Source organism: Callithrix jacchus, chromosome 9 (genome assembly GCF_049354715.1).
Source record: "Callithrix jacchus isolate 240 chromosome 9, calJac240_pri, whole genome shotgun sequence".
NCBI classification, from domain to species: Eukaryota; Metazoa; Chordata; class Mammalia; order Primates; family Cebidae; genus Callithrix; species Callithrix jacchus.
This window is the reverse complement of record NC_133510.1, coordinates 124285688-124296745: the sequence shown is the minus strand read 5'-3', so window position 1 is coordinate 124296745 and position 11058 is coordinate 124285688. Positions and strand designations below refer to the sequence as shown.

Below are 11058 nucleotides of genomic sequence, written 5' to 3'. Positions count from 1 at the left end.
GTGAGACAGTGGGGGTCACTCTCTCCACTCATTCATCCACTGAAGCACCTGCCAGATGCCCCCATCCCCAGTTCATTCCATTCATGTTCATCCAGGCTGTGTCAGTTGAAGGGAAGTTCATCCCTGGCCTAGCCATCCTGTGGCCATTAGTTTGAATATCCTGAGTCCTGTGCCAGCTTGGGAGCCAGGCTGTCCATGGGCACTTGGAGTAGGAGTACACAGGCCAGGAAGGCTCAGCACGAGGACACCCACAGTGTGAAGATGCTGAGGGAGAAGCTCACACCATTGAACTTGACCTTTACAGAGCCTTGGTTAGGAGGAAACTCTCATGCTATGGGTCAGGGATGAAAACCTGGAGGAAGGAGGCTGTGCTAGGATTTGAGGCTCTCTGGGATCAACCACATCTTCCAAGATGTTATAGTTGTGAGCCATGTGCACCCGGCCAGAAAAGTTCCTTAAGAGGGAAAGGATCACCCCACGTAAAGAACGAAGTGAGTCTCTATCTTTCACTTTCCTGAAGCCATGCAAGCTCCCTGTCTGCGTTCGACCTCTGCCAAGAGTCTGGCTTGCTCTTTGGGACATTTAATGAGTGAATACTTTAGCGCACTTAGAAGGAACTAGTCTACATAAGGCTTTACCTGAATACAATCATTTTGAGCCTTAAAGCATAACAGAGAACATGCTAACTTTTAAACCTCTCAGAACTAGGCACCGAGGCTTAGAGAGGTCTTTAGAACATGCCCAGGTACCTAGGGCTCCTCAGTAGGATTTGAACCCAGCCGGGGAGGCTCCAGGCGCTGTGCTCTTGCTCACTAGGATATGCTGCCTCTCTTTACGGCCTCATATAAAAGCACATGTTTGCCCACACCTCGGTCTGTTGGGCTCTAAGTGCAACCCGAACTTCAAGCTCTTCCTAGAGCCCAACTCAGGTTCAGGTGCTTCCCGTGGAGTTGCTTAAACAGTGTTCCAAAGTTTGAACTGTGAATAAACTAGTAAGAATTCCCCTAGGAATTCTGCCAGCCAGACATCACCAGTGGTCTTTCTCGTAATACACTTGAAAGTATGTTGCATCCAGGATCTGACAGTGGTACCTGAAAACTCAGCACAGGGAATTCTACTGCTGGACCAATGCAGTGGGTCAGAAAAATCTACAAGCAGCGCCACCACCAAGTTCATTCAGCAAAGCAATAAGTTGAAGGGACTATGGAAAGTCAGTGGAGTTCTTTCAGTCATCATGATTATACTTCGATCAGTGTGTCCCATTTGCAAGACAGAACTGTCCTATTTACTGTCTCTATACTTTTCTTTCTCAAAATTTGATACACTTGGAATCATGGAGAAGACAGCTTCTTCAGACTGACTATCTCACTGAGCAATACACATGGACTGCCAGCACCTGACTCTGAGTCACCCCCATGGACACCACTCCCCCTTTGCCGTGTTTCCTTACAAGGCCTCATGTTGGCTCCAGTGGGATCCTCTTTCCATCTGCCCAGGCCCTTCAGTTGTACCCCATGGGCAGCAAGGCCTCCACCAGGGACACCATGAGCCTCCTGCACTGAGGTCTTGCAGCTCCACCCCAACTTTACCATTTCGCAGTAACCCTTCAGCCACCACCCAGCCAGGACTGGGAGTCCCTGATGGACAGCAGCTTGCAGCCCCACCTCTGACCGCTGTTTCCGGTTTGAAGATCTGGTAGTTCAGCTCCAGCTCCAGCTCCAGCTACAACCTCCACTCCAGGCCACACCTGCCAGGGCAGCCCAACACACCCAGCTGTGCAGATTCATCATCCACAAATTCCATCTTCATCACCCACACTGGCACCCAGATGGTCTTTGCTGTCCCTCCATCTCCCGGGGGCACCCACTGCCTCTGGCTCTACAGCTGCCTGTGACACTCCCAACACTGGGAACGGGGTTTGGCCCCACAATGATCAGCTCTGCTCCACATTGGACAGCACAAGCCCAGCACCCTGAGGATGGTAGTTTCACCAGGGGCTCTGGGAGCAGAGAGGCGACCACAGATCTGAGTTCCAACTTTGTGTCACTCGACAGCACAGCAGAAAGGAAAGAGGCCAGAGAACCACACATGCTATGGGGGAAGCTTCAGCATGAACAGGTGGGCTCCCCTAGCCGGAGGACCCCATGGTGACCCAGGGACCCAGTGCTGGAAACACGTATCTCTTTGGAGGCACTGTTACCCCTCCTTTGGGTTACATCCCTGGTGAATCACTGAAGCAGAAACCTGTCAATCTACCTGGGGGGCCCAGGACCACTGAAAGAAAGGCTGCCTCTAGGTACAAGTCGATGCCAGGTTCTGACCCTGTTTCTCTCTGGGCACAGAGAGAGGAAGCCTCAACTCTATGGCCTCCCAGTACCCTGTTGAGGGTTCTGCTGGTCACAGAACTCCAGGGCCATCTGCCAGCTCATCCTCCTCCAGATTGGGATGCATTCACTTTGGTCTTAAGAGGGGATTGTAGGACTCGGAGGAAACCTTCCTGGAGCCAGTGTCCATCATCCTTCCAGGATGGACCTTGTGTGAGTGCCATTTATTTCCTTTTTATTTGTACAAATGTATGGGATACATGTGCAATTTTGTTGCAATCAGATTGTGCAGTGGTTAAGTCAGAACATTTAGGGAAACCATCACCTGAGTAATGAACACTGAATTTCTTCACCAACTCGCCATCATCCTTCCCCTCCCACCCCCTCACTTTTCTGAGTTGCCCTTATAGATCATCCATGTGAAATTGCTCAGTGAAGTCACAAAGACAAAGACATATCTAAGTGTGAAGTCTTAGTAGCATGTACACAAAAGGTAATAAGAGAAACATTTGTATAGTTTGACAATGTTTCTCAGTGAGGGACACTGACTCTCTTAAATTATATTTCCACCATGTGTTTTAATTCAGCAAGAAATTGTGAAAGTAGCACACCTAGAAGTGTCTAGTGACTCAGGAAGAGCAGAAATGCATGAGCTTGGCTTTTCCAATGAAGATTGGAATGTCAGATCCTTCTGTAGTTCCTCTCCGTGATGATTGCATGTTGACGGGCAGGGGTGAGATGTGCCTTCTCCAAGTGTTCTTACGACATCAATACACTTCCCATCTAACAATAAAAAATAGAAGAAACTTCCTATTCTCAAATGCTCACTTTGTGTGTCCACACTCTCAACTACATAGATGGCGCCGGTCCCTTTACTCCTCTAACGTTTTTTAACAGAATATCATAATGTGGAGGAAGTGATTTTGTTTTGAAACAAAACAGGTGCTCAGAAATCACACCCTTGTACATGCAAAAATAGACACGTCTGGACAGCAATGATGCAAACCTGGAGTGAGGCTGTGTTGTGTATTTGATAATCCCGTGGTGACCTGTCACCAAGGCCGTGTGCTGATTGGCATATTGCCTTTTATTCCTCCCGTCACCCTGCGAGTGGAAGAGTTCACATTAGCAGTTGGCAATTTGAGAGAGTTGAACATAGCGTCCTCCACGATTTCCCATCTTGGAGAAATGGGAAAGATGGAAAATGTTGGAGGCCCTCTCCGGGTGTGCATTGTTTGGGTTGTCCTCAGATGACAGCACTTCCTCCACTCTCTTTGCAAATAGGGAACATCTGCTTCCCAATTCCATCACTGGTTCCAACTAGGGCACCCATTTTAATACTATTCCCACGCTCGCCTGAGACACAGGTGTACTGTGATTCCCAAAGCTGGCCAAATATGGCGCTTCAGCCCATGACCCACAAACACAGAACCAAAGTCCGATTGATTAGGGAATCCTTCCCCTACACATGGAATGGATGAGGAAGATTTCTCCTTAAGGTTGACAAAACTGTAAAACTATGATCTTGAAACATAGATATAATGGGTTTTTCCTCCACAATATGGAGAGAGATTTCCCCAACCCTGCAGGGTCTAGGCAGGCATGAGGAGTTTGTAGAAACTGAGACTTGGTGAGGAAGGATGTGAGCAGGAAGGTGCCCGCTCTGTGCAGGGGCAGCCCCTGCCCTTTCTTAGGCAGGCCTGAGTTCACCCTGACCACACTGCTTTGGAAAGTGTAGTCAGTGAGACAGTGGGGGTCACTCTCTCCACTCATTCATCCACTGAAGCACCTGCCAGATGCCCCCATCCCCAGTTCATTCCATTCATGTTCATCCAGGCTGTGTCAGTGGAAGGGAAGTTCATTCCTGGCCTAGCCATCCTGTGGCCGTTGGTTTGACTATCTTGCGTCCTGAGCCAGCTTAGGAGCCAGGCTGCCCATGGGCACTTGGAGTAGTCAACTGGCCAGGAAGACTCAGCATGAGGCCGCCCACAGTGTGAAGATGCTGGGGGAGGAGCGCACACCATTGAGCTTGACCTTCACTGAGGCTGGGTTAGGAGGAAACTGTCATATGTTGGGTCAGGGATGAAAACCTAGAGGAGGGAGGCTGTGATACAATTTGAGGTTCTCTGTGATCAGCCACATCTTCCAAGATGTTACAGGTTTGAGCCACATACAAACTGCCCAGGTAAGTGCCAAAAGCAGGAAAGGATCACCCCACGTAAAGAATGAAGTGAGTCTCTATCTTTCACTTTCCTGAAGCCATGCAAGCTCCCTGTCTGCGTCCGACCTCTGCCAAGAGTCTGGCTTGTTCTGTGGGACATTTAATGAGTGAATACTTTAGCGTGCTGAGAAGGAACCAGTCTACATAAGGCTTTACCTGAACACAATCATTTTGAGCCTTAAAGCATAACAAAGACCCTATTCATGTTTGACCCTCTCAGAACTGGGCACACCAAGGCATAGAGAGGTCTATAGAACATGCCGGTACCTAGAGCTCCTCAGTAGGATTTGAACCCAGCAGGGGAGGCTCCAGGCGCTGTGCTCTTGCTCACTAGGACATGCTAGCTCTCTCTATGACCTCATAGAAGAGCACATGTTTGCCCACACATCAGGCTGTTGGGCTCTAAGTGCAACCCAAACTTCAAGCTCTTCCCAGAGCCCAACTCAGGTTCAGGTGCTTCCCGTGGAGTTGCTCAAACAGTTTTTCAAAGTTTGAACCGTGAATAAACTAGGAAGAATTCCCCTACGGAATTCTGCCAGCCAGACATCACCAGTGCTCTTTCTTGTAATGCACTTGAAAGCACGTTGCATCCAGGATCTGACAGTGGTACCTGAAAACTCAGCACAGGGAATTCTATTGCTGGACCAACGGAGTGGGTCAGAAAAGTCCACAGCTGGCCACAGCATTCTGTGCAGCTGGAAAATTCATCAGTGGAAGGTACTGTGGAAAACCAGTTCAGCTCATTCAGTCATCATGATTCTGGTTGGTTCAGCGTCTCATATTTAAGGCAAAACTCTAACACTGTTATGCTGTGGTCTTCTTTGAGTTCATCTGTGCAATTTGAAATTATCAAGGGAATCGTGAGTCTTACAACTAGAGTAGAAGGATAAAGCTGGGACAGTTTGCACAGAAAGCCCCATCTCAATCTAACGCTCCCCATGCAGGCGAGTGTGAAACATCGTCTGAGATGAGCTCTTCTCTGGGCTCAGCCACGCCTTGCAAGATGCCAAGAGAATCAAAAGGCTTCAAGTGCGAATCAATCGGTATGAACCTCTGTATAAATCCTGCCAACAGGATGTCAGCAGCTGTCTCTATCGTCATACATTTGGGAGGTGTGGCCACCAGGATCTGACAGTAGTTCCCGAGGAGTCGGCACCGTCTATCCTGGCCTCATGCAGTGGGTCAGAAAAACCCACAACCGGCCACACAGCTGAGGTCCTCCCAGAACACCATCCATTGAAGGTCCTGTGGGAAGTCAGTGAAGTTCATTCAATCACCACGATTCTAGTGGGTTCAGTGCCCCGTATTGAAGTCAGAACTCTAACACCGTTATGCTTTAGTCTTCTTTCAGTTCATCTGCGTGCATTTAAATGGAAGTCATTGCTATTCCTACAACTAGAGAAGTGACGATGTTTTTACAGTGTAAAGGTAGGTACCCTTTAACGAGAAAGCAACATCTCAATCTAATGCTTACAGCAGATAAACCTCTTCCTGAAACAATGTTGCCATCCCTGACAAAATTAGTCACTGTGTAGAACACTTTGAAATTAACATAAAACTGGAAGAGACAGTACAGAAAGCTCTCAGACCCTTTGTCCACACTTCTTTTCTGAACCCCTTTTTTCAGCGGTGTAGTTCACAGGTAACAGCAATTACACCAGTATTGCTACATTCCTACCAACTGACGTCAGGAGCCTGCTTTGAGGCTCAGCGTGTTGTACCATCTATGGGTTGTGACAAACTCTGAATGCCTCTCACTCCCCAGACGAAGGAGCTGCACGTCCCAACCTCTCCCTGTGCTTCCCCTGCCAATCCCCTTACCCGTCTCCGGATGCCCTGGCAACAACGGTCCTGTTCACTGTCTCTACAGTTTCCTTTTCCAGAACTGTCTATGCCTGGAATCATAGAGCAGGCAGCTTTTTTAGAGGGTCTTATCCCACTCAGCGATATTTATTCACGGCCAGCGTCTGACTTTGAGGTCACCCCGTGGTGGCTACCCTCTCTTCCCAGCCTTTCTTGGCAAGGCCTCATGTTGGCTTCAGTGGGAACTTCTTTTCATCTGCCCAGGCCCTTCTAACACCCACCAGTGTCAGCAAGGCCAGGACCAGGGACAGCAGCAGCCTCCTGCCTTGGGTTCCTGGGACCGCACCCCCTCCCCACTGAAATTTCCCAGGAATCTGTAGCCACCTCCCAGCCAGTTCTGATAGGAATCTGAGAAAGGAGGATGCTCCATGGAAAGAGTCATGGAAACTTCACTCCAACCTTCTGTACTAGAGTGTCATGATTCACTGGAGAGAAGGTACCCAAGAATGTGGAAAGCCTGACTCCCTTCACCGCCTCTGCCAGCCACGGCTTCTGCATGGTGGGCAAGATGTGCTCTGTAAAATGAGAAGAGGGGCATCTTCAGGGACTGAGCATCAGGCAAGCACGTGGCCCTCTTCCTAGGAGGAAGACACGATAGGTCGTGCATTGCAAGGCTGGGAAAGATTTATTCAGTGTCATGACCAAAAGAAACTTCACCCAATTCCCCGCCTAACCTCGTGGGTGATACAGGTTTCTGCTGCCTTTCGAGGTCCTTTGGAAGAAAACAGAATTCTTGCTTAAGAAAATGTAGATGAGAAATGAGGCATATGACGGGTTGCGGAACATGTGGATTATAAACACCACGTGAAATGCTTTCGATTTCATAGAATTCCGTGACCCTGCAATTGAGCTCTTCATATTGTTTTTCCACAAAACAAAAAGATGAGACTCACCATTAGAAAAGAGTCACTTTTTCTCCAGAAACAGGCTTCTCATAAGAAGATTGCCCTGGACGTTTCTCACTCTCTAGAACACAGCGGCCCAGTGGTGCTTGAGAGAAAACCCAGGGTGAGGAATTCAATGCTAAAAGGAGCGACTACAAGACCAAGGGCTGAGGAACCCAGAGGCGGCCGCTCAGTGGACTCACGGGAGAAGGCAGGGCTGGGGCCCCAGGCTGGACCTTGAGAGGCAGAAGATATAGAGGGGGAGAAGGAAGTCCCAAGAGCACCCGGGCGCGGAGAGAACGAGGATGGGGGAGGATGGCTTCCAGGGTTTTAATGTCAGGAGGCTCATTATGTCATCATCCCCAGAGTCCAGCGATTTTCCTGCTCCTTCTGAGTGGGAAAGAGCAGGGCGGACTGTCCTGGCTGCAGTGAGCCCCGCATGGACACCTCTGCCTTTTCTCAAGAGACGGGTTCCTTCCTGATGAATCTCTGAGACAGGAGCTGAGGACTGGGGTCTTCATCAGGTTGTGACAACGCAGACCTTTCCCATCCTGGAAGCTGGCCACAGACAGAGCAGGAATCCCATTTCCGATATTCTGAGCCAGACTGGCGGGGGACATAGTTCAGCAGGGATAGACTCAAGGTGAGGCCTGACACAGAGAGGCGCCCAGGCCTGATCCTTGTGGGGCTGGGCAGAAACCAGTTTCCATCTTCCACGTGCTTCTGGAAGTTTCCTGTCAAGCGTGCTTCTGTAGACGGCACTAGCCAAAGGTGGCCTGGCTCAGAAATGTGTTGAAACTGAAGGTAGTGTGGCCCCCGGCCAGGGAAGCTGCCCGGCAAAAGTGAGGGCACCAGCTCCGGTCCCAGGCGAGCTCAGCAAAGTCCGGGAGGCCGATCCCTGAGCCAGCCTTCCTTGCTCCTCCGTTTCACGGCACAGAGGACATGGGTTTGAGAGTTTCTCCAAAAGGATCTCGGAGTTCTCAGGCCCAAACTCTGAGTCCTCCCCCTCCTGGGGAGCCGCATTCTGGCCACAGCTTTTCAGTGCAAGGGCAGGAACTGTGACCTCGGCATCCCCTCTCCTCACAGCCCTCAGCCCTGGGCAGCCTGTCTTAGGCCCCATGAGGGTCTCATGAACGCAGCCCTGGGCTGGGCTCTAGCTCCAGTGGGCAAAAGTTCCCTCCTCACCCTGTCCCACCTGTTGGACCCTCCCACTGGGCGAGGTGTCTTCCCAGAGTTCCAATCAAGTCAGGGGTGGTGAGGGGGGGCTCCTGCAGACAGAGCTCTCCCTGTTCGTGGGCTCCCTCTGCTCTGATCCTGTCTAGACAGAGTCGGTTTCATCCTTCTGAGTGCAAGCGCACCGCCTACACCACGGGGTCCCTCTGGGCCAAGGCACTGTCCTCACTGTTAAGTCCCCACAACTCACAGTGTCTGGTCCTTCTGCAGGTCCTAACCATATGCGATTTCCTTTCAAAAGCCCTCAGAAATCACACACGAATGATTGCATCAGAGCATCCAACAACTCTGCAAGGAAACACGCAGGAAGGGAGTCACGTCTTCCTCATCTGTGTATCTCTAGAGCTGCACCATCCAGCATGGGAGTCCCGGCCTGGCGGTGCTGTGTATAACCAGTTCATTCGTGAGGGCAGTTCATCCAAATAGAATGAGACATTCCACTCCCCAGTCACACTGGCCACATTTCCCGTGCCCCACAGACTTGGTGCCACCTGCCACCACATTCAAGACAGAGCAAGATAATTTGCATCCACAAAACACACCGTTGGGACTCTGCTCAGAGCATGGCACGGGGACTGTGCATTGAACTCATCTAACTACGAAACCCGTGCATCAGAGCTGGAATTTCAGGTGAATGAGAATGGAAATGAGAGCTCTAATGACCTAGTGGAAACGGGGAAGTGGGAAGACGAAGGGGTCCCCTCTCCTGAGGTTTGCATGTGTCAACAGCGTCTTGTTGGAGATTCCAGACTCCACAGAAGCAAAGGAGGGTTGAACAGCCCAAGAGACAGCAGGGCAGTCCTGGGCGGTCCAGGGCGGCTGGAGGAGGAGGATGGATGAGCCTTTCTCTGGAGTCTTTTTCTTCTCACTTTCTTTTCTCTAGAGACTTCATGGTCAACAGAAGACATGACACAAGCAGTGAAGAAGGTGACACTCCGGGTTTGGAACAACCCAAGGGGGGACCCGATAGAAGAGGGTGCCTGCAGCAGTCGGGGTCGGCCTGCGGCTTCAGAGACGAAGCAAGTGGGACATGAAATCAGAAAGAGAAAGGAGGTGTGTGTGGAAGGCGGCTTTGTCCTTGTCTCTCCTGACCCAGCAGGGAGAGGTTGGATCCTCTGGTCTTTGAGTGTGCAGTGTCTGTGATCATTTTTTCCCTCTGCGGTATTTAAAACAATCTTTCCCAGCAAACCACTTCTTCCCTGCCTTTGCCTCAGCCAATCTTCAAAGCCTTTGGTGATGTGTGCAGCACCTCTTGGGAAATGTACACAGCAGATTTTGTCCCAGGTTTTGGGCAGCGACCAGCAGGGGATGCAAACCGTGTGCCCAACTCTCTCGCAGGCACCACGGGATCCGGGAACCAAACCTCCTCTAGCCAGTGCAGGCGGGGTGAGAAGCCGGCCCTCCCCCTCCTTGCTTTCAGGACCCTGGCCGCTGCTTCCTGGTCTGCCTCACTGTCTGTTCCTGGTGGAAAGGCTGTTTGTTCCCTGGGCTGGACGAGGTAAGGAATCCTCCTCTGGGATCACCGCAAATGTCCTGCATCCTGGAGACGCAACAGGAAACACAGCCCTCAGCACGTTTCAGTCCCCAGGTGTCACCCAAATGCCACATCCTGGGATGAGGAACAAAAGCTGAATTTACTTTGATTTGAGAGGCCCCAGTCCAGCTGCCCCTGGAGACCTTCTCCATTTGAGAGGATGTGTGAAGGGAGCTGGGCTTCCTGCCCATGCTGAGTATCACAGTCTCAGTGACTTCATCCCTGGAATCCTCCAGGCCCGGGACAGAGTCCCTGGCAGCAGGGAAAGGGCTCTCTGCACTCTCACGCCCACTGCCCTGACCAGACAGCACTGCCCTGCTGCCCACACTCCAGCCTCTTCTCTGTCTTCTGCCCTGCCGGGCACCAGGTTCCCACCCCATTCTCCCACCCGCAGCTTGGTGCAAACCCTGACCCGTCCCCTCTCTGTATGTAGCCAGATCCTGCCTGTTATCGCGTCCCTGGCTGCCTCACTTGCAGACTAAGGTTATTTCCACAAGTTACATGACCTCAAACTCATGTTTATCCTCTCATGGGCTCTGGAACTGCCATGAAGATCCAATGTCTCTGAAGGCCCCCAAAGTTATACCAAAAGTAGAAACCTCACTTGGCATAGTGAGTCTGATGTAATCCTCTCCCATAGGACCCCACATAACTGCAGGATGGCGGGAGGGGAGCCCTGGGCTGCTCAGTTCAGTCAACTGATCAATTAATTGGAGGTGGTGGCAGTATGCCCACGGTGACTGCATCAGGGGTTGGAGGACGATAGGAATGGTGGAAGGTGAGGAGGGGACAGGAAATGGGTGTTATCATGGAGAATGAAACAGGCCCTAAAGTGGGGAGGGCAGAGGGAAGTCCATGTGATGCACAGAAAGTTACGGAGATGGTGGCCAACTCTCGGAGACACAGGATGGCCCAGGCGACCCTTCCTGGTCACAGTTATGGAATGTGGTGACTGGAAAAGTGTTGGAGATGGGGACCAAGAGGCTCCTGGGGCTGGGC

General features: G+C 51.1%; 1 long non-coding RNA gene and 1 other non-coding gene across 2 annotated transcripts; both read left to right on the top strand.

The window, feature by feature from the left end:
* The first annotated feature begins 3009 nt into the window (after positions 1–3009).
* On the top strand, positions 3010–3113 carry LOC118144721 (small nucleolar RNA U13). Its single transcript, XR_004729463.2, has one exon. It is a non-coding gene; the product is annotated as a small nucleolar RNA U13 (small nucleolar RNA).
* A 1814-nt stretch (positions 3114–4927) lies between these two features.
* LOC144577795 (uncharacterized) lies at positions 4928–9837 on the top strand. The gene is made up of 3 exons (XR_013522411.1): positions 4928–5973; positions 8767–9155; positions 9409–9837. It is a non-coding gene; the product is annotated as an uncharacterized LOC144577795 (long non-coding RNA).
* The last annotated feature ends 1221 nt before the right edge of the window (positions 9838–11058 follow it).